Below are 6,000 nucleotides of genomic sequence, written 5' to 3' on the forward strand. Positions count from 1 at the left end.
CTCATGGATTGTATGTACGGGGCATGATGTGCTCCCTGCCTTCAAGGAGATGCTGAAATCCACAACAGCTTGAAGGGTTAGACAAACTTACTGTTTTAATAGCTGTTACAGGTACAGATTATCCTAGCCACTTGATTGTCAGTTGTGGCTAAATGTGTTGAATAATGAGGAAGCTACTGAGCCCAGAGACCCTGGGAGAGGACATGTGGATTTGATCGGTTGTCATTGCTCCTTGTAATTTTAGCTTCCTGCACCTGATCACTTTATCCAGAGCAGGAACAGCTTTAAACTAATCTTGTTTTGCTTTAAGTATAAACAATCTAGGCTTCTGAATTAGTGCAAAAAGAAAAAAGTTTAGTAACTTCAGTTAAATCTCTAAGACTCACATCCCTCCTGCATCAACATGATCATGATATTCCCCTTCTCTTAGAGGTGCCACTAATGGTGACCTAAAAACGGAGGCAGCAATGCCCTGAGGATGGCATCCTGTTGCTGGTGTCCACAAGGTGATTTCTTTCTGGATCTGGACATTCTTGCTTGATGGACTAAATGCAGCCATGTTTTGCTTTCGGCCTTTCCACATTAAGTCTCTGCTCTCTTAGGGACAAATGTTATGGAGTCTTTTTGTGTATTAAGGACACTTTCTTTTGAAAGCCATGCCAGGGTTATGCTAAACAAAGGGAATAATAGGCATTATTCTTGTCCTTAAGTAGCAACCAATTGGGAAGTATTTAATGCGCAATTGGAGGGTGTGTTGGAGGGTAGGGGTGAGAGAAAAAGCATATAGTCAGGGTTCTTCCAGTGCCTAAGAATGTTGCTCAGGTAGGTGATATAAACAACAGATCTGCCCGTGCTTTGCAGATTTCAGGGCATTTATCCATGCATTGTCTCAATGGATACAACTCAGAAATTGGCCAGTTGTGCCTTTACAGATTGAAGAAATTAAGGTTCCGTGATGCAAGGTTAGCAAGTGGTTTAGTTGAATCTTGTAGGCAGGTCTTTGGACTCCAAATCACATAGTGTGGTTTCTCTACCACATAATGACAGCAACCAGGTAACTCCTGCCACACACACACAGTGGCAGCCCTGTAGAGCAAGTTCATCTGTGAGCCTCACCTTCCTCCTTTGTAAATTTGGAAGCATAATAATGATAATGCCTTCCTTCTAGTGTTGTGTGAGGATTAGAAATCCTGAATATGGCCGGGCACAGTGGCTCACACCTGTAACCCTCACACTTTGGGAGGCTGAGCCAGATGGATCACCTGAGGCCAGGAGTTTGAGACCAGCTTGGCCAACATGGTGAAACCCCGTCTCTACTAAAAATACAAAAAATTAGCCAGGCGTGGTGGCGGTCACTTGTAATCCTAACTACTTGGGAGGCTAAGGTGGAAGAATTTCTTGAACCCGGGTGGTGGAGGTTGCAGTGAACTCAGGTTGTGCCACTGCACTGCAGCCTGAGCAATAGAGCAAGACTCTGTCTTGAAAAAGTGAAAAAAAGAAAAGAAATCCTGAATATGCAAAGTTCTTAGCGTCTGGCACTGAACTGGCACTCAACAAATGATCACTTTAACAACTTCACATCGTTTGACAAATTCTAAAGAAGTGGTACAGGAGAATGAAGCCTAAAAACGCTGAGCAAATGGCCAGGGTGGTTTTGGCCTATAAGGAGTGTTCTATAGAAATGAGGCTTCTGCCTGTCCTGAAACACAGGCAGTCCTTGGCTGAAGACAGCAGTGCAGACTTGAGCTTGGAGTGGGTGGGAGGAGGTAAGGCTTCTAGAAAGTCAGTTCTCAAACACCAGTGAGCAATACAAGTAGCCCTGGGGCCTCGTACACTTCCAGATTTGGATGAAAATTGTTTTTAAAGCTTCACAATACTCTTATTCCAATATATTCTAATATTTTCTGTTGTATTCTATTTCATTAGAATAAATAAATAAGAGATCATTCCCCTCTAAACCGACTTAGTGATGCAGTAGTGGTTGGTGGCCTGCACTTTGAAAAATCCTGCTGTAAAACAAGGGTTCTTAACCTGGGGCCATGGATGGGCTTTGTGGGAGGGGATGTGGGTGGCCCTAAGTCCCCTGAATTTGGATGCATAGTTATGTGTGCATGTATTTTTCTAGAGAGAGGGTCCCTAAATTTCGTTTGGACCTCAAAGCACCTGTGACTTCCTCTATGAGAGGGTAATAAGAGAGCCAGAAAAGCAGCTTTGAGTGATTGGGGATTACTTTTAATGCCACTTCAGAAATGGAAAACGGATGAAAAACCAGTCCCTGAAGAGGAAAAACCACAGGCAAGTGGAATATTCCCCCCAAAATGCCTCCTGCCCAGGGTACTCTCCTCCCGCTTGTGTGACAGTCAGCAGTTGGGACAGCCTGCTTTTTCTCCTGCACCAAGTGGGGACGGTAATACCACCTTCCATGCAGACCAGTTTTGAAGACTGAATGAGATAATGCCTGTAGAACTACGTAGACTGGTACAAAATAAACACGTTCACAATGTCAACTATTGTGCGTGCTGTCCCTGCGTGGTGACAGTACCACAGAGAGTGTTGTCCCCATTGTATCTGTCCAGTGCTTTGTGAGTGTGTGTTTGTTTTTAGTGGAATGAATTATTTTCCTCATTCATGAGCATAGAGGCTGATAGAAATTCCAGGCAATCTGATCTACCTTGAGGTCCCTACCCTGGGCCCTCACACAAAGCCAGAAGACAGAAATGAGTCCTTTCTCCCTGTCTGGCTTCTGGAGGCTGGCCATAGGGCCTGAACGGCATCCCTGCCAAGCTAACACAGGTTCCTGGGTGCCCAAAGTGTGCCCGCCCCTGCCAGATGGCAGACAGTGCCCATGGCTGCCACACCCTCCACCCCAGCACACTCAGGACCACACTCTTGTTGCTACTCACCCTTCAGTCAAAAAACCAAACAAAACATAACGGGCCCTGGAGAGCTGTCCTCAGCTTTCCTCCTTCCCAGGAGGAAGCAAAGGTGAAAGGAAAAAGGGTTTCTGCATAAGGTGTTCACCTTTGGGGAGTCTGAATTTCTGCCCTCTTATTTTATTAATATTATTTGCTGCTATGCTGTTCAGTCGTGAAGGCCAGGGCCCCACACAGAGTGACGCCTCTGGGTCCCGCGGTGGGTGGAAAGGGAGGACTGCGGCCGCGCTGGGCACAGGTGGGCGATGGATGGGGCTGCACGGTGGGCACCGAGCGCCTCTGCCGGAAACCGCCTCTTCCTTCCCAAACGCAGTTTTAAAGGGCACAGCAAGTGAGGTGCTGCTGGTTTTAACATCTCCCATCAGGTAAAGAATGAACGTACATGTACAGCGACTGAGACTGTTTGTTTCTAATTGGTGTTTTTATAAGTAGGGTTCCCACCAGAAGAAAGCACGTGTGTGACCAGCAGGACTGTGTCCTCCCCAGATGAACGTGCTGGAACCAGAGCCCCCAGCGCCTCAGGATGGGACTGCATTTAGAGACAGAGCCTTTAAGAGGGGATTAAGGGAAAATGAGTTCGTATGGGTGGGTCCTGCTCCAACCTGACTGGTGTCTATAGGAAGAGGAGATAAGGACACAGGCACAGACGGAGGGAAGACTTTCTGAGGGCATGGGAAGAAGGCAGCCATCTACAAGCCCAGGAGAGCGGCCCCCAAGAAACCAACCCTGCTGACCCCTTGATCTTGGACTTCCAGCCTCCAGAACGGTGAGAAAAGAGATGTCTGTTGTTTCAGCCACCCAGTCTGTGGTACCTGGTTATGGCAGCCCCAGCAAACTAATAAACTGTGTCTTTCATGAATTCATATAGCAACAGTTTACAAGCCTGGCCAACCCCATCAGAAAACGAAAAAGAAACCACCAGGCGAAGTGAAAGCAGTTCGTTTGATGCGGCCGTTCACTCAGCGCTATGCTGTGATCCACCAGATGGGCTCTCGCTGACTGGAGTCCGGTTGAGTCCTGCTCAGCCAATGGCAGGTTGTGTGCCACGGGCGAGCTACTTCATTTCTCTGGACCTGTTTCCCCAGATGGCTGGTCGCAGTAATGACGATGAGGCGGATGGCGGCGGGGAGGCTAGAGCCCATTTCAGAAGCCTGCAGTGAGGATTCCACCAGTTCACATGCATCAGGCACTGAGCCCTGAACCGCACCTGATAAACACTCTCCCAGCTATTAGTATTACAAACCTGAGAACGGGGGCCATATCTGGGACCTCCTCCTTTCCAGATGTGCGACCTTGATTGAAAGTCACCAGTTCCCTGGGGTTGCTCCATTTGCATAGTGAGAGTCTCAGTGACACTTGGGGGCCTTTTTGGCTCTAACATTTTATCATTCTAATAAGTGTTGATATGAAGAGCCATTCTTTGCAAGGAGTAGGGCAACATTTTGGTGAGTTGTGAGAAACATAACATTTTGGGTTTTTATTCTACCCTATGTGTTCATGGTTGACAAACCCAGTAAATAGGGATGACTTTAGGGAATGTCTTTCCAGATAATTCCCCCTTAAAAAAAAATCTGTACCCTTGGATTCTGTAAGTATTAACAAAAAAGGGGAAAAAAGGCAAACTTCTACTTTTAAGCAGTGCAAAGTGACTGCAGTAAATCTATTTAGGTATCATCATGTTTGACTTTAAGAAAATGGCTGAGCTATGGGCAAGGTAATTCAAGAAGATATAAATGGCTGCATTATAATAAGCAGACACCTATTTTAAGCATGATCTATGTTTTTGAGAAAATTCATTACAATAAGTCTTACAATACCAACCTCTTCAATGAATTTTTCATGTCTGCATACCAAGATATATATAAAACGATCGTAATCACGTACCTTTGGGGCAATGCTGAGCGCCAGCTGTTTCAGGCATGATTTATAGGTTGCCACGCTCAAGGTTAATAATCAGGAGAAACAGGTTACGGTATGCAATGTATTTATGTCAGGTTAGAAGTTCAGTTAGTAGAGATAGCATGTTATAAGGAAGCACACACTTTTAATTATTTTCTAACTGCCACCCACCTACATTTTTCTGCAATAAACTAAAAGTAAATTGTGTTTTGCATAGGGAAACCTCTGGTAAGCGCATCTTCTGGTTACTGTTGGCTTTATTTAAAGGGAAACCACAGCTAGGAATTATTAGCTGTACATACGAAAACACAGCTTGACAGTACTTAAACATCTGTGCAATGGGCCTACGTAGAAGGTATGATGGAGCTTTATAAACATCGAGCTAATTATGCTCTTACTGAATTGCAGCATTTTGCCACTAGCAGAATTTCTAACAGGATTTTCAGAGATGTGGTACATACAAGCCACAAGCTTATCTCCAAAAGCACTAAAATGGAAGCTGCCTTTCTTTGGAGACAAACTTATTGCCTCAGTTTCATTAAAATCTCAGAAATGTTCCCTTTTAAAGTTGAGACAAAAATTCGTCTCTGTTGACCTAGGAAACTTTTTATTGTAATAAAGAGAAAACCTTTTTTTTCATACAGAGTTTAGTTCATTGTCCTCCTCACTCATCATTGGTCTACATGCATGACATCTCTCTCCTGTTTCCTTTCTTTCTTCTTTTTTACCCCACATGTAGTTCCTCAGCACCCACCTACCCAGCCACCCAGAAGCCAGATTTCTAGTGTGTTTATTACATATGTATGCATGTATTTTTCCTAGTATTTTTTCAAAATGTGTAGTGTTTGTATGTATACATATATTTAATTATGTAAATGGTATCTCGTTACGTATCTCATTCTATTTTTTAAACTTGTGCAAGTTCATCTTAACACTCTATTGAAGTCTAATTGGCATACATTATACTGACCGGTTTAGATAACTTTTGACACCTGTGAAGCGTCACGACAATCAAGATAACGAACATACCTGTCTCCCACTAAGGTTTCCTCATGTTTCTCTGTTACTGTTACCCTCTACCCTCCCCAACCTCTTATACCCAGGCAGCCACTAATCTGCTTTCAGTGGATTAGTTTGTATTTTCAAGAATTTTACGTAAATGGAATTA

Source organism: Pongo abelii, chromosome 7 (genome assembly GCF_028885655.2).
Source record: "Pongo abelii isolate AG06213 chromosome 7, NHGRI_mPonAbe1-v2.0_pri, whole genome shotgun sequence".
NCBI lineage: Eukaryota > Metazoa > Chordata > Mammalia > Primates > Hominidae > Pongo > Pongo abelii.